General features: G+C 37.2%; 1 protein-coding gene and 1 long non-coding RNA gene across 4 annotated transcripts in view; one reads left to right on the top strand and one right to left on the bottom strand.

The window, feature by feature from the left end:
• LIPI (lipase I) overlaps nucleotides 1-24,449 on the top strand; it is a 130,574-nt gene that overhangs the window by 4,209 nt on the left and 101,916 nt on the right. The window lies entirely within an intron of this gene.
• Nucleotides 16,656-23,610, bottom strand: LOC144301592 (uncharacterized). Its single transcript, XR_013368355.1, has 2 exons — nucleotides 23,455-23,610; nucleotides 16,656-16,955 (listed from the first exon to the last, which is right to left on the bottom strand). It is a non-coding gene; the product is annotated as an uncharacterized LOC144301592 (long non-coding RNA).

Genomic DNA, 24,449 nt, shown 5'->3' with positions numbered 1-24,449 from the left:
ATGTGATTAAGCCCATAGAATCTGATGTAAGACTTCAGGTTGAAGTCCAGCTCCACCATTTAACAGCAAGTCATTTAACATCTCAGGGCTCACTTTCCTATCTATAAAATGCAAGTAATAGTGATGCCTTCTTCATAGATTTGTTGTAAGGATTTCAGATTTCAATCATCTAGTAAGTAAAGCACTTAGAACAGCTAGAGCACATGGTATATATTGAATAAATTATTATGATGATTATTACTTACCTAGTCACCTAGTGAACAGTATGTAGGCTAAGTCCAACTCCTTGCTCCCATGGTCAGTGCTATGAGGAATATCTCTCTAAGGATTGGCGTATGGATTTCTCTTAAATCAAGAGATTTAACTAAAATGTTTTGGAGTCAGGAAACCTTTACATATTCAAAATTATGAGTACTTAACTAACATTTGTTTATATGAAGTATCTCTATGGATACTCACTATATTAGAAATTAAAATGAGACTTTAACAGTTTTCATTTATTAATTTATTTTAAAAAATAATAAACCCATTGTGTGTTTTCATTAGTGATAGATTATTTATGGAAAACAGCTATATTTAAAGAACAACACTTTTTTTCTGAGAATACTGGCATTATTTTAGATTTTAATGTTTGATTTGGTAAAAGGTGGTAAAATGTCTAACCTTGTTCCCATACCTGCTTCTGCATCCAGTTTCTTATAATAAATGCTTTTGATTGAAGTACATGAAGAAAATCTAGCTTCACACACATAGTTATATGTAGTTGAAAGAGGTGGATTAATTTGTTGCTTTTCAGGTAGTTCTGGGTATTTTTCTTTAATATAACAGCAAAACTCTGCTCGTTTCTTAAAAGTTAGTTGCAGTGTAGAACCTGAAACACTATCAGTAAACCTTTTGTGCTACATTAAAATTCATTGATCTATCTTGCATTTTGAATGAGTCTTTTATAACTGTATGATTTTATAACATGATGTATCAGTTATTTGGACTATATTGATTCCCTGAGTTATGAGTATCTTCCAAATGTTGACACAAATCTTTAATATAAAAAAAAAGTTTCATCACCAATTTCAACAAAAAAATTCTTTAAGAATGGGAATTACTGGGCAGCCAGGGTAGCGCAGCGGTTTGACGCCACCTGCAGCCCGGGGTGTGATCCTGGAGACCCGGGATCGAGTCCCACATCGGGCTCCCTGCGTGGAGCCTGCTTCTCCCTCTGCCTGTGTCTCTGCCTCTCTCTCTCTGTGTCTATGAATAAAAAAATAAAATATTAAAAAAAAAAAAAGAATGGGAATTACTGTCAAGCTCACAGTGGTGGATACTGGTAGTCTAAAAATATAACTTTCTCTAAAAACCTTGAAATTTTCACTGGCAACAAACACCGTCAGTTGTATCCCTTGAAATAACAGAATCACGTCATTTACTCTTGAGAAAATTCTGCCATATATCCAAGTCTGAATAACCGTAGTTTGTCTTCAATCATTCTTTCATGTAAAAATGGTATTCCATGAGATAGTGGCCAATTCAGCTTCAATTCAAACTGTTGTATAAGTGTTTTTCTTAAAGCTCTACTGTATTTTGTCATGCAACAGAAGTGCCTTGTGTACTTAGAATTTCTTCACACAAAATATTAGAAATACATACTCAAGGGTCAAGATTTAATATTTGTACACACACACACACATTTTAACACCCTGTGAATGTACGATGGTAAAGAGTGTGATGCCTATTTGTACTTGGCTTTGCTGCATTTGTTCTAAGGAACCAGCAGTTTTACTAGATTACTTTTCGAGTCAAATATTAACAGAGTGAAAAAAGACTAGGCGCTAAGACTAGTTATTTGTCCAGGTGCATAACAAGACTACCATCCAGGAAAGTTCTGAAGAGGGTGCACATTAAATTTAAACGTAATTTTTTTTAATTTTTATTGATTTATTTATGAGAGACACAAAGAGAGAGTCAGAGACACAGACAGAGGAAGAAGCAGGCTCCTTACAGGGAGCCTGATGTGGGACTGGATCCCATGACCTCTGGGATCACAACCCTAGCCAAAGGGAGAGGCTCAACCACCGAGCTACCCAGGTGCACTAAACATAAATTTAAAATTTAATTTTAGGGCAGCCCAGATGGCTCAGCAATTTAGCACCGCCTTCAGCTCAGGGTGTGATCCTAGAGACCCAGGATCGAGTCCTACATCAGGCTCCCTGCATGGAGCCTGCTTCTCCCTCTGCCTGTGTCTCTGCCTCTCTCTCTCACACTCTGTCTCTCTCATGAATAAGTAAATAAGATCTTTAAAAAACAAAATAAAAAAATTTAATTTTAAACTTACACATTTCAATCATCTAGTAAGTAAACAGAATTCACTGTTATTTCATTGATTCATTTCCATCCCAAGAGAATAAAAAGTAATGAAATGAAGTCAAATAATTAACTGATAAATGTTTTCACTGGGTTACTATTTATGTATTTGGAACAAAGAGAAAGTAAATTATAACAATGGGACTACCTTTCAGTTAATTATACATACATATACACTATGCAATGTTATGTCATGATAAAAATGATATTTATGATAAAAATATCTGAACACGTTAACAATGTAATTATATAATTTTTCAAGAATATAGTTTTTATATATGACATCAACTATAAAATATATGTAATTAATTAAATTATTATAAATTTAAAATGTCAAATTAGGACACCTGGGTGGCTCAGTTTATTTAATGTCTGCCTTCAGCTCAGGTCATGATGCTAGGATCCTGGGATGGAGTCCCATATGGAGTTCCTTGCTTGGCAGGGAGCCTGCTTCTCCCTCTCCCTCTGCTGCTTCTCCTGCTTCTGTGCTCTCTGTCTCTCTGTCAAATAGATAAACACAATCTTTTAAAAAATAAAATGTTAAATTATTTACTGTTTGTAAATAATCAGATGTTATCAGTGTCCCCCCTGGGGGCTAGTGAGATCATGAAAGATTTTTCTTCCCTCTACATATGTATTTTCAAAATTCTCTATAGCAAACATGCATTAGTTTTTAAAGTAGACAAAAGTAAATGTTCAATAAGAGAGGTTTCACCATTAGGCCGCTGTGTTTCAAATAGGAATGTAATTCTTCAACACAAGCTTTGCACCTCCACAGCTCAAGTTTCCTCCAAATGATTTGTCAGCATATGAAAGAAGGAGATGGTTGAGGGCTGGGTTGAAAGCAGGGCTTGAGTGTGAGACCTGAGGTAGAATCTCCATTTGCATGTGCTAGCTGTGTGAAACTAGACAAGTCACTTAGCTTCTTGTTCCTTAGCCTCAATTTTTCAGCCTTATTTTTACCTCACAGGGCACCAAAAGTACTATATCAGAAGCTGAATTAGAAACTAGACTAAAATGTTAGGCACAGAACCTGGCACGCGGCTAAGCACTCCATAAATATAGCAATCATATTACATTTAGAGCCATATCTAAAAGTCTAAAGGTTGGGGCCCAACTGAGATTGGAAACCAGAAATATAAAGTACAGCCAGTGAGCAGAATTATGAGACTGTTTTTCCAGATTTGCTTATGAACAGGAGAACAAGAGTATTTTTTTTTTAAGATTTTATGTATTTATTCATGAGAGACACACAGAGAGAGGCAGAGACATAGGCAGAGGGAGAAGCAGGCTTCCTGTAGGGAGCCCGATGTGGGACTCCATGCCAGGACCCTGGGATCATGACCTGAGCAGAAGACAGATGCTCAACAACTGAGCCACCCAGGTGTCCCGAGAAAACAAGAGTATTTATAGGAATAATTGGATTTATTCAACAAAGAGAACCTGTAAAATATTAAGACACAAGAATTGAGAGTGCTGGGGATTGTGTCACTGTGGCTATTCAGATGGGATAGGAAAGTGATAGGGAACTGAAGATGGAAGCATCTCAGACACCTAACTCTGGGAAATGAACAAGGGGTAGTAGAAGGGGAGGTGGGCCAAGGGTTGGGGTGACTGGGTAATGGGCACTGAGGGGGGCACTTGGCGGGATGAGCACTGGCAAGTTGAACTCCAATTAAAAAAAAAAAAAAAAAAAAAAGGAAGCATCTCAGAGTAGGAACCCTTGTGAGTGGTATTTACACAATCAGTCACCAGATCGAAATTCCAAATATGCCCTTGGAGGGACAAACAGGACAACTTTCCACCTGACTCTGCCAACAGACTGCTGCCTGGTAAAGGTGAACTTGGCTTTCTTTTACATACATGTAATACACGTGCAGGTCTTTCATCTGGAGTTGATAGCTTTATTCTTTATTGAATATGGCTACTATTTTTTTTTCCCAGTAGTAAGCACCACCAAATCTCTTCAGAATTTCCATATCTATCCCAACAATAGCATTTCACAGCAAAAGGGCAGGTATTGATTTTGACAGGGAGAATCAAACATTTTTTAAGTTAGAATGCCTTGGTTTATTTCCATTAAATATGCACAGGTTTTTCTCTATGAAGCTCAGACCTCAGAATCGGACAGCATTGAGAAAACTGCAAACTTGTGATCCCTTCATTCTTCCTAAAATGACAGTCAATAGTAAAATGGAGTTAGAAGAACATGTTGGCCTTACAAAACAAAAAGCCACTTATTTTACCAGGAAAGTGAATTAATTCAAGAACAGCAGAAGAATTGCAATTAGGAACAGGCAAACTTTGGCAGACAGGAGGCAAGTCTGGAGAACTCAGGAGAAGGGTTTGCTTTCCCAGAAGGAAGAAGGGAGCTGGGAGGGGCTGTTCCGCTGAGTTCGGGGTGGTGATGGCTTCACATTGGCTGAGTGTGCAGTTTCTCCTTGGCTGGGCTATTGATGGGTATAGAGAAAGTCTTCCTTCCCCTTATTAGGATACATAAAATAAGTTTCTTTCAGTTGGTGTACGTGATGTACGCATCTTACACTGAGTTAAAGTGAATGAGAGTGCCCCTTGCAGGGATTCCTGACTCCGTTTTAAATGAGGCTTCTTTTACATATTTTCACAAATGACACCAAAATAGCAAAATCACTTTCTAATTCCATGTATTAAAAGCAACTGCAACTTGCCCTGCTTTAGACTGCATTATAAAAGGTAAAAGAAAACACCAGAAAGGGACGCCTGGGTTAGCGCCTGCTTTCCACTCAGGGCATGATCCCAGGGTTCTGGGATCGAGGTCCGCATCCGGCTCCCTGCGTGGAGCCTGCTTCTCCCTCTGCCTGTGTCTCTGCCTTTCTGTCTCTGTGTCTCTCATGAATAAATACAATCTTAAAAAAAAAATCAACACCAGACAAATTAAAAACAAAGCAATAGTAGAAAAGATCCCAAGTTTTGAAGGATTTATTCTAAATCCACCGTGTCACAGAGGAGGAGACTTTCTCACCATTATAGTTAGAAAGAAATCCAGGGAAAAATATTAGATTTCCTTGAATCCAGGATTATTTGTGTTTGTTTTTCCACTATACCAATATGGTACCCTTACATTCATCCTCAAAAGAAACAAAAACAAAAACCCAAAAAACAAAAACAAGACAAAACCCTAGTGATTTGCAGATGTGTGAAGCTACTTAGTCTGCTCATCTTTTTTTTTTTTTTTTTTTAATTCATGAGAGACACACACAGAGAGGCAGAGACACAGACAAAGGGAGAAGCAGGCTCCCTGAAGGGAGCCCAATGTGGGGCTGGATCCCAGGACTCCAGGATCACAACCCTGAGCCGAAGGCAGACACTGAGCCACCCAGGCATCCCAGTCAGTCTGCTCATTTTCTGGTAATTTATTTGTGATCATTTTTGTTTGACCCCTCAAAGTCATATATACACATCATTTAGCAAAAATAAATTTCCAAATATTTTCCAGAGAATTTGTTCACATCTTCACTGCTTTATCTAATGTATTTAACAAGCATTAAGTGACTACCATCCATGTGTGACATTCTGGCAGGTGCTGGGAATGTAGTGAATTGTCCTTGTCCTCACTGGGTTATATACACTAGTGGGAAAGACCAAGTAGAAACAAGTACACCAAATAAATAAGTAACTACAAAATGTATGGTGCTGTAAAGAAAATGAACAAGATGCACTATTAGAGAACAATGAATCAAGATATGGATCACCTTCCAAATTAGTCACAGAAGGCTCACAGGTTAGAACATAATAAACTATAGTCAGTTACAAGAATAGCAGGAGACAATTTCAGGTACAGAAATACTGTAGGCAGAAACCAAAACACCTTTTCGTTGTGGTTTTTTCATGCTTTTTATGATGCAAATTATTTGAAAACATATAATCTATTCATAACTAGGTATTGCTAAACCTGCAACAGAACTGTATTCTTTTTTTTTTTTTTAAGATTTTATTTATTTGACCAACAAGCACATGAGAAAATGCTCCGCATCACTTGCCATCAGGGAAATACAAATCAAAACCGCAATGAGATCCCACCTCACACCAGTGAGAATGGGGAAAATTAACAAGACAGGAAACAACAAATGTTGGAGAGGATGCAGAGAAAGGGGAACCCTCTTGCACTGTTGGTGGGAATGTGAACTGGTGCAGCCACTCTGGAAAACTGTGTGGAGGTTCCTTAAAGAGTTAAAAATAGATCTGCCCAAGGACCCAGCAATTGCACTGCTGGGGATTTACCCCAAAGATACAGGTGCAGTGAAACACCGGGACACCTGCACCCCGATGTTTATAGCAGCAATGTCCACAATAGCCAAACTGTGGAAGGAGCCTTGGTGTCCATCGAAGATGAGTGGATGTGGGCAGCCCCAGTGGCCCAGCGGTTTAGTGCTGCCTTCAGCCTGGAGTGTGATCCTGGAAACCAGGGATCGAGTCCCACGTCAGGCTCCCTGCATGGAGCCTGCTTCTCCCTCTGCCTGTGTCTCTGCCTCTCTCTCTCTCTCTCTCTCTCTCTCTCTCTCTCTCTCTGTGTGTCTGTCATGAATAAATAAATAAAATCTTAAAAAAAAAAAAAAAAGAAGATGAGTAGATGAAGAAGATGTGGTCTGTGTATACAATGGAATATTACTCAGCCATTAGAAACGACAAACACCCACCATTTGCTTCTACGTGGAGGGACCTGGAGTGTATTATGCTGAGTGAAATAAGTCAATCTGAGAAGGACAAACATATGGTCTCATTTATTTGGGGAATATAAAAATTAGTGAAAGGGAATAAAGGGAAAGGAGAGAAAATGAGTGAAAATATCAGTGAGGGTGACAAAACATGAGAAACACCTAACTCTGGGAAATGAACAAGGGGTAGTGGAAGGGAAGGTGGGCGGGGGGTTGGGGTGACTGGGTGATGAGCATTGAGGGGGGGCACTTGATGGGATGAGCACTGGTGTTATGCTATATGTTGGCAAAGTGAACTCCAATAAAAAAAAATTAAAAAAAAAACAGTTGCTATTTTATAGACTATTTGTCTAAGCAAACTACTGTTTTCATAAGTAGATTACAGTAGCATATTAGACAATTTAAGTAGATATGGCATTTAGTTAACATAGAAGTACTATGAATTTCCTTTCTTACGGCCAACTTGCTGATCAAGTCAAAAACCATGTCATGTTTAGATAGTTGGCATGGATATTTCTTTAATATAATGAAGCACGATGCCAATACTTCACAATCATCACTACTAAAATATAGGATTATTATTTAGGACTGTATTGCTACATAAACTCAAATATGATAATAAAAGGAATGTTTATGCGACAAAAAAAGAAGATTTTATTTATTTGAAAGAAAATGAGAGCACAAGTAAGGGTGAAGGGGGCAAAGGGAGAGGGAGGAGCAGGCTCCCCGCTGAGCAGGGAGCCCAACATGGGGCTGAATTCCAGGCCCCCAGGATCATGACGTGAGCCCAAGGCAGGTGCTTAACCAACTGAGCCACCCAGGTACCCCCAGAACTGTATTCTTTATTCTCTATCTTTCCCCATCGTTGCCTGAATAAGTATTTGGTTTCCAAAGAGACATATGTGGAACAAAGTCCACATTTATCTTTTCCAAATGAACATTTATTGAGCCACATTATACATCTGTACATATTTCTTTCTGTATATTCTGTACATAATGTGTGATACAAATCTATTACAATAGAATTGAACATTTTTGATCAAGCTCAGGTAAGATGCTAGAACAGAGCAGGCTTTAAGCTCCAAACTTAATAATAGGTAATATTTAGAGTGCATTTATTTTGTCAATTGGTATACTATTTACACTTACAAACTAAGTCCACACAACCCAGTTCATGAATTTTTGAGAAAATAAATAACTTGAAAAGACTCATATCGTTTATAAACTAAGAATTGACCAGAAGCAGTTTTAACAACAAGCTTTTCAGAATAGAAGGTGACAGTGCAACCAAAGCCCACATACTGTGCACAGTGATATTCACACAGCCAGGGAAAGACAGTGTCAAAAAAAAAAAAAAAAAAGCGGTGGGGTTGTTATCAAAGAATAGGGTTCAGAGAGAAATACATTTTCTCAGTGTGTAAACCCAGCATTTCAAAGGGAAGGCAATTCCTGCAAACTAGGAATACCTTTTCTGAATTTTCCAGCTCACGTGAATAGTTGTTTAGTCATTCATCTGTTATTCATTGAATATCTATCAGGGAGGAGGCACTGTGTTAAGCGTTGGATAAAATTTTTTTTTTAGATTACAAAAGGAAGTAAAATCCTTCCCATAGAACACTTACACTATCTTATGTTTGGGGGAATAGACAATGAACACATAAAATAATGTCAGATAGCGGGCTATTGGGAGAACTACTGAGGGGAAGAGGGAAAAGAGTATCAGTGATGTTGCAATTTATATGTGGTGATCAGCGAAAGTCTCTCTGAAAAAGGATTTTAAGCAAATACCTAAGGGAAAAGAGGAACAAAGAATGTGGTATCTGGCAAAATTCAAGGAAACTCTGGCATGAAAATTTGCCGAATGGATGTCTGCATTTTGGAAGAAAATGGAACAGTGGAACACTTTTCAGAATGTCCACCTACATCAGCTATTTTTTTTTAAGGGTTTATGTATTTATTCATGAGAGACACAGAGAGAGAGGCAGAGACACAGGCAGAGGGAGAAGCAGGCTCCATGCAGGGAGCCCGACATGGGACTCGATCCCATGTCTCCAGGGTCACGCCCTGGGCTGAAGGCAGAGCTAAACCGCTGAGCCACCCAGGCTGCTCCCACTTACGCCAGTTCTTGATGGCACATAGAACGACAGTATGGTGAGGACAAAAAGGACCACAACAACTCTGATTTGAAGAGAGATTCATAAAATTGGATCCGAGTACAAAGAAGTTTTAGAAATGTGTTCATTGATTTGGTTTACTTCTCCATATCATTTTCATGTAAGTCATAACAGTGACAAATAAAACCTCTAAAGCCCAAAAAAGGGTGCATGGGTTCAGTTGGTTAAGCGTTTGCCTTTGGCTCAGGTCATGATCCCAGGGTCCAGGATCAAGTGTGGCATTAGGCTCCCTAACCGTAGGGAGGCTGCTTCTCCCTCTGCCCTTCGCCCCTGCTCACAACATCTCTCTGTCTCTCTGTCCCTCTCTCAAATAAATAAATGAAATCTTAAAAAATAAATAAATAAAGCCTAAGAATATCTCTCTATAAAACATGTCTGATAGGTAAGAAAACATTGTTTCATAGTTTAGTTGGTAATATTATTTTCTGTAACAGCCCATGAAATAATGGTAAATCCATAATCATTGACATCTGAGATCCAATGATTTATAGTATTAAGAAGATAGTGAAATTCAATAAAGGATAAAGATTTACAAAGGAGGCTTCTTATTTAAAAAAAAAATCTTTTCAAAATAAAGCTAATGTATTTCAAGTACCTAGAAGTAGAAATGATAAAATCACATGTATTTAAAAGCTTGAAAAGGGGTCATGACAGGTTGTGCACAATTTCTGCCTCTTTCCCTGTTCCCCCACCCCCCGCCCCTCCTTGGCCAATATTATCTTACTTAGAATCACCATCAATCTTTGTCTATTAAAGAAAAGGTGGTGGTTATGACACAAGAAAGTAGTCATTATCTTCCCATTAACATTAACAAGATGAATTTGTGGAATAAGGATGAGCCATAGAAGCAAGAGTTTTATTATTTTTGGCTTTTAAAATGCACATTAATGAACAGAGAGAAGTCAAAAAGCTTTAGATTCCTCCAAGACTACCAAAGTGATTATCTAGCCTTAATTGTAGTAGACCCTACAAAGATTTAAATGTGGTTTCTCCCTCTAATGATTAATTGTTAATTTAAGGATTAAAGAAAAAAACATTTTATCTAAATCTGGACAATGGGAAGAGAAAATGAAAATGTGTATTATTTAATATGGTAATTTATTTCTTCTTAATAGCTAAAATAATCTAATTTAAAACTCACATTATTTTCAATTTAAATGTCAAATATACCTATGTTAATATTTGAAATAATTATGCTTATAAATATACTAAGCAAATTACCTAAAGGTATTATCTCACAGTTTCACGAATTGAACAAACATAAAAAAGAGCAAAGGAAAAAAATCACCCTAATTCCATCCTCCTCTGACAGCCACACTGTGTATGATTTTTTTATATTCTCTTTTTAAGCACCCTTACTGCCTTTAGTTGCAATGTTACCAGAATTACATTTATGTTCTTCCTTTTTGCTATCACGTTCTTTCCTTTTGCTACATTTTCTATGTATTATCATTTTAAAATAACTACCTAATATTCTATGGTAATGAGGCATAATTTAATTAACGAAATAATGGTGACTTCAAATTTTAGATTATTTTCAAACTTTCACAAGGGACTCTGTACAGAAAATGTTTCTGTCTGCTTCTTTTCACTACTTCCTTGAAATGAATTACAAAGAGTTATTAGTTCAGGAGGTTTAAACATTTCAGTGGCTCTAGTTAACTTTGGCAACATTGTGCAGAAGTATGTACTACTAACCTACATTATTTCACCTGGTTCTGTAACCATTCTCCAGCTCTGTGGATAACAATGATCATAGCAGTGACAATACCACTAACAATGATAAACTTAATCTAGTTCAAAATATTGTAGGCACTACTCTAAACACTTTACATAGAATTGTAATGGAAAATTACAGATTTCATATTCAAATAAACTTGTATTTGATTCTTTATTCTTCTACTAATGAGCTCAGTGACTTTAGGTAGGTTACTTAATCTCTTTGAGGTAAGTGTTCCCAGTCCTGCTATGCATTTGTACTTAAAAAGTCTTGCAGGATTTTTGAGAGACTTGGTTTTCTTAAGACTTGATTCTTTTAAATCTACCCCTTTAATCTACCTGGAATTTATTTTTAATATATTAAAACATATGAATATAATCCTTTTAAGTGAATTGTTCATTTATCACATTGCTTATTCAGTATTAACCTTTTTGCCGTTATTTCCTGTTATATACTTCCTTATATCCTAAATTATATGCAATTGTATCTACTTTTAAAATTTCTATTCTTTTTCATTGATATGTTTTTATGGCAATACAATAATACTTTAGTAACTATTGGATCAAAATATATTTCATTCTTTGGTACATTTCTTTGGTTTTGCAAATTTAGTTTTACCAGAAAATTTCTTCATTGTAAAATATGTGTACTGGATGAGATTATATTAAATATATATGTTAACCTCAGGAGTATTGGTATGTTTTCAATATAGTCAATGTGAAATTGTTAGGTTTTGCTGCTAGGGTCTCAATGTAACACAGGTGTGGCAATCCCCCTAAATGAGGAGGGAAAGAAAACTTCTGAGGCCCCCATCAAAGTCACTTGAATAAACTTTTATAAGTATGGCAGCTAAATTATATGATTATAGCTACAGAAGTAAATGACTATAGCTATAGAATTAACTGAAATACATTAATTGGATACCTTATTTGAAATACATAAGGTGTGCATTCCAAAATGTTTATTACATTTAAATATAAAATTTGCAACTATATTTCAATTATCAAGAATGTAAATATTGGTATATTGAGACAGAACATGCCATTTATAAAATAGAGGAAATTAATTCTGACTCGAATTAAATCCTGATCTAATTGAAATTCATTTAAATTTAATTACATCTACTGTCATGCTACTTAAGTGAAAGATGATAACATTGCATTCTATAAAGAAGTTTGATTTGCGTAAAGTATTCAAAGAAGAAATAAGGACACACCCTAAATGAGTGGTCCAAATTATTCAGTGAAATTTTAATATTTTAGACACATGCTTATGAAATTTAAATTTGTTAAATAATAGTGATAATAGTATCAGCACTTATTTAGCACTTCTTTCATGGCAGACATATTCTAAGTGCTTTAGTTGTACTCATGTTATCGCAGAGTAATTCTATGAAGAAGAAATTATAATTACTCTGATTTTATAGCTGGGGAAACTGAGGCACAGAACCAGTCTAAGAACCTTGCTCCGAATTGTACAGAAGTCCAGAACCCAGGTTGTCTTCAGAGCCTATGCTTTCAACCATTTTGCCTCAAATAAATAAATCTTTTATATACCATAACTTCAACTTTGTTGAACAAGTGCTTTTGATTGCCTATAGCTTTGTAAATTTAAATTAACTCCCTAATAAAATCTCCATTATTCATCACAGCTGATGGGGGAATTCCTATAAAAGATCAAACATGCTTAACAAGTGTTCTTGTTCAGGATTAAACATTAACCCTAGAACAAAATAGTATGCATAGTATGGATTAAAAATTGAGCACACCTTTCAAATGTGACTTTTCAATTAAAATATATGATATATGGTTATAAAGTATTGTCTTTATGCCCATACGCTTTTGATTTAATATCAAGAATATCTTATGATTCTATAAAAATATATCAGTAAGTCTATAAAAGCTGGAAGATACTGGCTTAACCGTTACTCTTTCTATACCCAAAGTAAAACAAGCAGTTCATTCAGCTTCTATACAGAGGCAGGAGGCTGCCTAGCTAGCATTTGCAATTACATATGCAGACTTTACCTTTCCATGGCAAAGGACAGCTGGCACTGGGAGCAGATCAAATCTTGGACTAGCCTGCAGGAGCCCCCAAATCGACTATGCATGTTACTTGGGCACCATCTGCTGGATACTTTAAATAATACTCCATTTGCTGTGGACTTGGGAATACTGAGATACTTGCAGGGAGAACTCAATTCCACATCTACTTATGCCTTATATAGTAGCAATCCATTTTCTCTAGCTAGTCAGAATTAATATTCCATTCGGGACATTTACATCCTTTTTTGCCTATTGATTTACTGGTATCAGGAACTCGAAGTGGCCAGGTAGTAGGCTCAACTTACAATTTAATGGCGTAATAAATACTTAGTCCCCTAGTGAAAGAATTACTCCTTTGGGAACCAAGATCATTAAATTAACAGAAGCACAAGTCCTGAGGGCTTTAGAGACAAAACCACTCAATGCTACCGTTGCACCTGGAGGCAGCCATAGACAATGGTGTGGCTGTATTATTACCACAAATGTTAATTTAAAAAAATAAGCAGCAAGCTAAATGTGGCCTGTGGTTCATAACTTACCAAGCCCTGATATATATGATATATCTTTATCATTTTTAATGACTTGTTTCGTGACCCTGTATAAGTTCAGCTTCCTTAATTGTTTAGTGTTCTTGTTGATGTAATGATAGATGGATACAGAGATAATCAAATAATTGAATTACCAGTTACAATTGGTATCAATAGCAAATATGAATTATTATAATTTTATATGAACATCAATTAATTAAAATTGATAATTGCATTGTTCAATTTTTCTAAATCCTTTCTTGTTTTGTGTATGTGCTTCCTTATGTTATATATAAAGATGTAAAAAAATCTCCCAGTATAATTGTGACTTTATTTATTTCTCTTCATATCTCTGACAATGTCTGCATTATGTGTTTTGAGGATGATATTAGGCACATACAATTTTATATTTATATCAAACTAGTGAAATGAACCTTTTATTATTTTCAAGTGCCCACTTTATCATGTGTAATAGTGTTTGCTTAAATGTTTCTATTTCTTGATATTAATACATTTATGCCAGGTTTTTTTTCTTTATGTTTCAATGGTGTATAATTTTCCGTTCTATTACTTCCAGCATTTCAATATCCTTTTCCATTAGATGATTTATCGTAAATAGCAGATAGGTGGACTTTTTAAAAAGTTGGTGTGAAAATGTCATTTATCTAGAGCTCTCATATTTCATGTTATTATTGATGTATTTGGGTTTAAATATACCATCTTATTTTGTGCTTTTCTTTCTTTCTTTCTTTCTTTCTCTTTCTTTCTTTCTTTCTCTTCTTTCTTTCTTTCTTTCTTTCTTTCTTTCTTTCTTTCTTTCTTTCTTTCTTTCTTTCTTTCTTTCTTTCTTTCTTTCTTCCTATTTCCTTGTCCTGTGTTTCTTATTCAGTCTTATGGCATTGCCTAAGACCATGCACTCTGGGGTGGCCTACATTAAATGTAGACTGATAGAGGTTGGGGTATAAGGACCAGGACATTTTAGTCCAAAACAGGATAGCTCTGATTATGATAGGACACTCATTGTCTCCCTCTGCCCATTATTGCTCACATCTCCCTCCTTGGGTGTTGATCCCAAGGATACTCTTCTATAAACATCTTGTACACTAAACTTCATCTCAAAATTTACTTCCTGGAGAATCCAAACTGTGACACATCCTTTAAAAAGTGAAACAGCTGGTTGACGAGCACTGAGGAGGGTACTTGATGGGATGAGCACTGGGTATTATACTATATATGTTGGCAAACTGAACTTAAATTAAAAAAAAATTTTTTTAAAGTGAAACAGCCAGTTGCATAAAAGCAGCAGCAGCAACAGCAACAGCAGGCACCTGGGGGGAAGAAGGGAGTAAAACAGCCATTTGAAAGGATTGTATAAAGCATAGGTAAATGTGAAAGTGGAAAGCTGGTAAGATCAGTATAATATACACAAACTATTATCAAGTGAATGCCAAGGTGACAGAGTATTGCCCTGACTCTGAGAGATATGTTCCAGAATCTAAGGGAATAGTTTTCAAAGGGAAGGCAGAGTAGAAATGATACATATTGAAAGGATCAGAGCAGAAGAGTCCAAGACTAGGTTAGATGTTGTTCTGATAAGAGAATGCCTTCTGGGTAACACAGCCCAGTTCAGTGAGGTGCAGTTGGGAAAGATCTGTACAATCTGTGTATTTCACAGACTCAGAATTTATTGTGCTTGCTTTATAAATCCATCCTACTGTGAGTAGCTTTTCAAAACAAGACTAGTGTCAGTTAAGCGTCTGCCTTCTACTTAGGTCACAGTCACTCACAGGGTCCTGGGATCAAGCCCCACGTCAGCGTCCTGGCCCTCCCTCTGTCCCTTCCTCTCCCCTTCATGTTCTCTTTTTCACTCTCTTTCTCTCTCAAATAAATAAATAAAATCTTAACAACAAAAAAAAAAAGAGCAAAACAAAACTAGCATTTGGACCAGAAACCAGAAAGCAAAAGAAAACTAAAATGAAAGGAGCACTAGGGTTCAGCTAACCTAAGAAAAAGAATCATCCTCCTAAGTAAAATTCTCAGAAACTTCTGGAGACTGTTGAGTTTAGCTAAAGCAGTAGGGGAATAGCACAGGAAAATTGCAGGCTACAGAATGCAGCACATGCTGCGGATGCATCTTCACTGTATGTGTCCCCACCTCCCCCAAATCCCCATCTGAGTTTCCTAGCAGTTACATACAGTGCCCCACAACTCACAGCTTTCTCCCTCCTGCCCTGCAGGTTCCTTTCGAGTTAGGAGTAGCTTCTTCAGCACCCTGGAGAGGCTGGAATGGGTAGTTAATGTGCCAGGGCAACTCCTAACTGATGGGGGATGGGAGTCCAAGGATAAATGGCCAGGCTCCCCACCCTCCAGTGGGACAACTCTAAGGTATGACTGTGGATATTGTGATTTGTAATAAGAACTAAATGTTTGGTCTTCATCTTTATTTCTGGCCCAGGGCTCCTAAAACCCTTGCAATTACCTAAGAGATGAGCGTTACAAAGGAGTCTCTTTTTATGTTAATAAGATGACATTTGGAATCCACCTAAGAGTGGAAGCTGCTTGAGAGAAGACCTAACCTGTGATTTGAAGGTTGGACCCTTTAATCCTACCTCCCTGACCTCAGAAGAGGAGGAGGGGCTGGAGGTAGAATCAATTGCTGACGGCCAATGATTTAATCATGCATGCTCGTGTTCTGAAGCCTCCATAAAAAGGCAAAAGGAGAGGCCCAGAGAACTTGCAGGTTGGTGAACACATGGAGATTTGGGGAGAGTAAGTGCTTAGTAAGGTCATGGAAGCTCTCTCTGTACCGTTTTCTCCTACCTTGCCCTATGCATCTCTCTTTGGCTGTTCCTTAATTTTATATATATGTAAAATAAACTGGTGCTCTAGTAAGTAAAGCTTCTCTGAGTTCTCTGAGCTGCTCTAGCAAATTAATTGAAACGAAGAGGGAGCTGTTGGAACTTCCAATCCAGTGCCAGTTGGTCAGAAGCACAGATGATAACCCAGACTGGTGAATGGTGTCTTAAGTGGGGTGTTGTAATGGGGGCACAAGAGTGCAAGAGCACCTGGCTCCAGAGGTCTCAAGTAGACCATGTTCCACCACTTGATGTGACCAAATCCAAAGGCAGAGATGTGAGTGGTGGTGAAAAAGAAAGAAATTTATTTCAGTGAGGCCAACACTGGGAAAACAGCAGACTTATGTCGCGAAGATTGTCTCTAAACTGCTGAAAATATTTTCTAAGATTATATAAGGAAAATGTGGGACAAAAGTCAGTGGGTACAGGCAGCTGGGCAGTAAAGATTGGGTAGGTCATTCTCTTGGGCTCAATCTTCTGGGTCTTGGAGTCAGGGCAGTCATTATTGCTTGAGGGGGTAGTTCAGGTTCCTCTCACAGGATGTTTCACCTGCCGGGTCTTTTGCCTAAATAAAGAGATAAACTGGAAAGAAGAATCTAATCAATTAGAAAGTACAGACTAAGGTCAAAATGAAGGTCGTTAAACTCCTCTTTTGGACTCCATGCAGGCTTAAAGGACGAGAAATCAGGGTTGAAAGGGGCAATTGAGGTGATAAACTTCTGCACATTTGGAAGAGTACCAAAATAAGAACCTCAAAAAGCTTGGAGACCAGGGCTATCACCCTAGGGGTTTTCTAAATTTTATAAGGCAGCAATCTCTAAATATCTCTGAGAAAGGAAATGGGTACACAGATCCCCTTTTCCTTCTAGATGTGATAAAATACATTGCCATAAGAAATCCTTCAATGGGAGTCTTCTCCAGTTGCTTTTATTGGCTCTGGAAGATTTATGGAGACTGTGAGGCAGAACCCAGAATGTAGCCACTAAGGAAACCCAGCTCCCTCTGGGCATGGAGAATTGCTCGGGCTGCTTCTGAGAAGACACAAACCCACAAAATATTCAAATTTCTTTGGACTCTAACTTAAACTCTTTAGAGAGTTCTGGGGCCTGAAATCACAGGGCAAGATTAAGGACTTTAATTTCCTTTAATTTACTTTAGGTTGTGAGATTAATTTTGTTAGTTAATTTCTCCCTGGAAACATGGCAAGGGATTATATTAAAATGAGGAAATCTTATACTGGCATCTTCTTACTGAAGCATTTACGTATTTTATTGTTGGGGTGTCTCCCTGGCCTTACCACCTGTGGTGTGCACTAGCTATCATGGCTGGACATAGCGGGGATGCAGAGTCAGAATTTGCAATTCCAGTTTTCAATTCCTTCACCCCAAGTGAAAAACAGAGCTTCAAATTCCAGGGTGAAAAAAGTTATTAAGCACAGCAGAAAACTGCAAACAGGTGTTCTAAGGAGGGCTTTTGAAAGAACAAATGCAAACTGGAAAGACCTGTGAACACTGCCTCCAGTCTGGTGTAGACACTGACACAACCAAGCAATGGAAAGTTTAGTTCTGCTGAACCAACATATGCTTCCAGGGCTGTGGTCTCACATGAGTCCAGAGAAGATGGGGAAGAAGATATGAATTAAATATCTAGGATATCCAGTTTTTATCATAGGTCTATACAATCAGAAAATATGGATTAACAGGTTTCTTCAGTGAAGAACCCTACACCTCTATAGGGTCAAGTGAATAACATTTAGGATAAGAGGCCATAAAGAATTACTGGAATGGAAACATGAGGTGAATGAATAACATTTTTCCCTCTAACATCTCTCAGCTTTTCATTCTCCTAACCTACTGGGTTTAGCCCTTAGGTCAATAGCTAATCAGGGACAGGACATTTCCCTTTAGAGGGGGAAAGCAGCCTCCTATCAAGGCAAACAGTTTCCAACTTTGACGGCCAAATCCTACACTACCCAATACTGCTCTTATAGATTTCCTCCTAGGTTCATGAAGAAGCAGTTTAATATTTCCTCCCAACCAGCAGAACACTAAAATAAGATGAACCCCAAACTGAGTTTCAAGGTGACAGAGCATTTTCTCAAATTTGAGAGATAAAAAAAAAAAAAATTTGAGAGATATGGTCCAGAATTCTAAAGGAATAGTTTTCTAAGAGAAGGCATTGAGTATTACCCTAATGCTTTATGATACACTGACCTCCCTATATTCTAACTATATTAACAACTCTCTAGATATGTTCGGAATTTTGTAACATAAAACTATTTTGATTAAATTTTATTCTCAAGCACACAGCATTAGAATTAGTACCAGTGTTAATGTATTAACACTATAGTTTTCTTTCCATCATAAAAAATATAAATATAAATGAAATGGAATCAGGGATGAGTTGACAAAGTAATTGGTAGGGGTGATGCACCTCTTCCAGTGCTACTAGGAGACAGAAGCCATAGGGCTGCTGCTCTAAGGAGGGAATCACGGTGGATGGGTTGAGGGTCACCCCATCTGGATGATCTTTCAGCAAATAACCCAACAGATCACACTGCTAGTTATACCTGCACCTTCTCTGGCTCTATCTACAGACTTTGGGTCCAGAGTACTTTTATTGCTGCCCCACTATTAGGAACAGTATATTCCATGATTGTTTGGACTATGCTTTTCTTTCTTCGAAGATTCCTTATGAGTTTTTATCCCTTATTTTTGGTAGATAGATAGATGATAGATAGATAGATAGATAGATAGATAGATAGATAGATAGATACTCATTTCTAGTAATTAGGAGAGTCTACTTGCCTGCTGAGACTATTTTATCTGACACTGCAAACCAGTAGCCCCTTAAAAGCTCCATGCTAATTTTTTTCACAATAAAAAAGTGTGTGTACTTGTGTGTCATCTAAAATCTGTGATAGAACTCTTCCTACTACTTAAGACTGTAAGACTGATTCAAATCCCAAACCCATGTCTTATGAAGTATGCAGGGAGCTCCTCAAGATTTCTAGGAATACCCAGCATACTCATAGCTATCTTTATCTTCAAATTCTTGCTTCCACAAAATTAGTACAATTAATACATTGGCACTGCTCCACACCTTATTAACTCACTGAACTTATTTTCAACACATGTGCATGTATGCACACACACAGAAGGTCTTCACTGGTCTAGTTGACTTTAATGATAATCTGGACGGATGACCTAGTTGACATTGCTGTAAAGTGATCTGAAATTGTAAATAATTTGAAACTGAATATAAAACAGTATTATGTGGTTTCCACCAAAAAGTGTCCAGTCTTACATTATTCTGGTCAGGTCTCCTCTCTCTTGCTCACTGTTCTGGTTTTCTCAATTTCCTTTCTTTACTCCCTCTCATGCTATCCTGTTCATTTCTAGGTGGTGCTGGTATTTTGCCTAGTTTCCCACTAACTGTTGCCCGTTACCTATATCTCAAGATATTCTAAATAGTCTTATTGGGACACCTGGTGTCTCAGCGTTTGAGCGTTTGCCTTCACGTCAGGTCTGATACCAGAGTCTGGGGATTGAGTCCCGTATCAACCTCCCTGTGAGGTGTCTGCCTTTGTCTCTGCCTCTCTCTCTGCATCTCTCATGAATAAAGAAATAAAATCTTTACAAATAAATAAATAAATGAACAGATTTACTACATACTCACTGTCAGCTGTTAAACTTAACTCATTTTTAAACATTTCACTTACAGTAGATCAAACCAGTTATCAGCACAATTTTTATGTAAAACTTTATTTTGTAGCTTATTTAAGTGGTTGAGGAATTGATTAGAAAGACATTAAGTATTTTTCCACATATTTTGCAAAAACATTGTTTCTCTGAAAAGAAATGATTTCTCAGTGAACAATAGAAAATAAAAGTGTCTTCCAATAAGTAATCCAATAGGCCACATATCATAATAATTCATCATGTTTTGTCTAACAGAGGAAATAATTAAAAGTAGAAGGTTTAAAGGAGCTATAGGGAGGGTTTTGTTTTTTGTTTGTTTTGTTTAATGGCACTGGTAACTGGCTTTTACTACCCATGTGTAAAATCCTGTTGGCCAAAATAATATTTTTCATCCCCAATAATCAGATGCCAAATACCTATACAAATACTCAAGTGATTAAAAATATGTATATATTTTAAAGCTGTCACTGTCCACTGTTGACCCTGAGATACAACTAAGGAAGGTTCCCTGCTAAATATAAAAAGGGACTCATTTTTTTTTGGAGCAGAGCTATAACCTCTACTTTTCTCCTGTTCTGCAAAACAATCAACCACATCAAATATCTGTGGTTAAGGGACATTATAAGTACTTGTGAGCAAGTGACTGGTATTCAGGAGAGAGCTCAGGGTTGGAATATGGACTGCAGGTATGATTCACAAAAGTTATGGATAAGATATTTTTGAGAAAGAACATAGCAAGAAAAAAGGAAAGGGTCAAAGGAGATCTACTGGTCACTCCTAAAATATACTGAGAGCCTTTGACTCCATACCTATTACTAGAAGCTCAATGTCTAAAGTTTCTTGAATTATAAAGTGAAGTTTGATTTTGCTTAATATATAGATAACTAATTACTATTCTGGGGCAGCCTGGGTGGCTCAGCAGTTTAGCCGTCTTCAGCCCAGGGTGTGATCCTGGAGTCCAGGGATCGAGTCCCACATCAGGCTCCCTGCATGGAACCTGTTTCTCTCTCTCTCTCTCTCTCATGAATAAATAAATAAAATCTTTAAAATATATAGATAGATAGATAGATAGATAGATAGATAGATAGATAACTAATTATTATTCTCTATCAAATCTCTGGATTTGGTCATTCAGACAAAAAAAAAAAAGAAAAGAAAAGAAAATCCCCTACTCAGGATTAGCTGAATATCCAAACTGTTTGTTTAAGGTTATTTACAAAACTCTAAAGTAAGTACCAATGGTTGGAACTCAAGAGTCCTATTCTCTGGAAGTAGTTTGTAGTTTGCCCTATAGTTCTTAGGACTGGAAGGATTTTCTTAGCCTTCCTTTGGACATCTGCTAAGAAGGATCAATGACTCTGTAGAACTATTATTCTATATTCAGGAGTGCCATCCATCTTCTTAGAAAGCTGTAGGATTATAATATTACAACTCTCAGGCACATGTAAGGTGTAACTTTTCTCTTTCCTATTTCTCATTGCAAAAATGAATTCTGTAAGGGACTTAGTTACTGTTATATCCTTGATAGCAAAGGGAATGATGAATCAAAACATTAATTGTTGTTTTTGCATAAATAAAGCCATAAAGAACAAGTAAGGTTATCTGGTGAACGCTTGCATGATCTGGTCATGTTCTTATGACATCACTGCACTCTGGGATATCCAGATAGTTGCCTTGGACTTGCTAAGAATTTTAACTCGCTTTCCTGCTGTGTCACATGGTAACAATTTATCCCTTACAATCTGACTACACTGGTTAGATGATGGGTAAACATTTTGAGGAAAGAAGATATATTTCTCTTCTAATCATGTTTTATACAGGGTAAAAAAATATTAAAATTCACCCTTACACAGGTAACTTGGACTGGAGAGTTGTATCAATTACCTGACTCAATGGATAAACATAACCAGAGATATGGAAAACTGAACATAGCCATAGCATATCCTTGTATTAATATTGAAAGCTATTAAATGATTCTGCTGTGTTGAGTGTTTTCTCACTGATGTGGAACAGAGCTTTGCTTTTAAGTGTTTGGATGAAAAAAAATCAGTTCATTCCCATGCACCCTCTCATGATTACAAACAGAACTCTTGCAATCCATAAGATGAATTAGATTTTTGTGTAGTCCATAAGGAAAAATAATATTTATGAAATGTTTAAAAGGTGTCTAGGACATTCTTAGTTGCATTTATCCTTAACATGTGAAATAGATCATTGTTTTCCACTTTGCATATGAACAACTGAGAATAGAAATGGTACAAGTTTCATGGTCTATGTTTCTATATTTGATTTGGATTGGATATAGATTTCAGACGTTCAGTTTCTTGAAGAAACATTAAAGGATCTGTTATAAAGAGAATTTAGGACAACTAGCATATGGCAATTTCTGAAAATGTCCTAAGAAACGGTATAAGTCAGTTTAAGTGCATATGCTCCTGCAATCAAATTATTATTTATCAATGCATACTGACTTAAGTATTAAGGATTAGTAGACAATGACATAATCAGATGAATGGTAAGAAAAGTCAATACCCTGTCTGCTTGATTCAAGGGTACCATGAAAGAATTTCTATCTAAAACAGAACCAGAGATTATAAAATGGAAAAATCTCATACATGTGTCCTCAGGAAAGCAAAACTTAAGGGCTGAGAGATTGATTTCCCCTAAATACCTAATTTACAGAAAATTGGTAATATTTGGATTTTCCTTTTTTTAAGACTTTTTAATTTATTTATTCATGAGAGACACATTGAGAGAGGCAGAGACACAGGTAGAGGGAGAAGCAGGCTCCATGCAGGGAGCCCGACATGGGACTCGATCCCATGTCTCCAGGGTCACGCCCTGGGCTGAAGGCAGAACTAAACCGCTGAGCCACCCTGGTATCCCTATTTGGATTTTCTTAAATGATAAGGAAGTAGTGGATCCTGGGAGGTCAGTTGGTTAAAATCTGACTCTTGATTTCTGCTCTGGTCATGAGCTCAGGATCCTGGGATGGAGCCCCAGTGAGGGTTCTGTGCTCAGCATGGAGTCTGCTTGTCCCTTTCCCTCTACTCCTCCCCCACTCTCTCTCTCTCTCAAATAAATAAGTAAAATCTTAAAAAAAAAATAATGATAAGGAAGTAATCAGGGATTGCTTCATATTGACTGGAAAATTTTGCTTATTTTCCAGTCCTAAACAAGAAATGATCCAGGTTGGGTTAGACTTGCAAATGTACTGACTTTGAGCTTTGTCTGTATGACTGGACTGGTTTTGTCTGCTTGGCGAATTTTCAAATCTGGTCTCCATTTGTTTTGATTTTATCAGACTCTAACTGAACTCTCCCCTCTTATTCCCTGCCCATAAATACAGCCCATCCCAAACCCTCAGTGGATTAGCTTACTCAGGTTGCCTGTTCCAAATTACAATTTCTCTGTTATTCCCAAATAAACTCTTCTTTTTTTTTTTTTTTTAAGAGAGGGAGGGGGAGGGGCCAAGGGAGAGAGGAGAGAGAATCTGAAGCAAGTTCCACATCGAATGTGGAGCCTTACATGGGGCTCAATCCCAGAATTCTGAGATTATGACCTGAGCCAAAATCAAGTAAATTCATCTTTTTAAAATGGTCCAAAACTTGCCTTTTTATTTAGGTCAACAGTACTGTATCTTTATCAGAAGTTGTGGGGACAGGGGATCCCTGGGTGGCTCAGTGGTAGCGCCTGCCTTTGGCCTAGGGCATGATCCTGGAGTCCCGGTATAAAGTCCCGCATCGGGCTCCCTGCATGGAGCCTGTGTCTCTCTGTTTCTCATGAATAAATAAAATCTTAAAAAAAAAAAAAAGAAGTTGTGGGGACAGAACAGATGAACTTGCTTTCAAGATATGAGACTACTATTAAGGGGACTAATGAGATTTTTACAACTATTTAGTTTCTCTGTTTAAATTAACTAAGCCCGTAGCATGTATTTAAATGCTCTTCTTAGTAAAAGACAAAGTTGGTGATAGAAAATATCATTAGTTTGCATTTTCTTTCAGGATTATTTGAAAATAAAATTTACCTCTTAATGTAGGATTTTCCGGGATCCCTGGGTGGCGCAGCGGTTTAGCGCCTGCCTTTGGCCCAGGGCGCGATCCTGGAGACTCGGGATCGAATCCCACATCGGGCTCCCGGTGCATGGAGCCTGCTTCTCCCTCTGCCTTTGTCTCTGGCGCTCTCTCTCTCTCTGTCTCTCAGTCTTTCATGAATAAATAAATAAATAAAATCTTAAAAAAAAAAAAAAAAAAAGAAAATCCTTTCTAAAAAAAAAAAAAAAAAATGTAGGATTTTCCCCACATCTTTTTAAGAAAATGGCTATAATTAATTTGCCTCACTCAGCTTCTGACTTAAATAGTTGATTCCAGAA

This window comes from Canis aureus, chromosome 30, assembly GCF_053574225.1.
Source record: "Canis aureus isolate CA01 chromosome 30, VMU_Caureus_v.1.0, whole genome shotgun sequence".
Lineage (NCBI taxonomy): Eukaryota > Metazoa > Chordata > Mammalia > Carnivora > Canidae > Canis > Canis aureus.
Note: the sequence above shows the minus strand (reverse complement) of the source record. Positions and strands in the feature narration are given on the sequence as shown.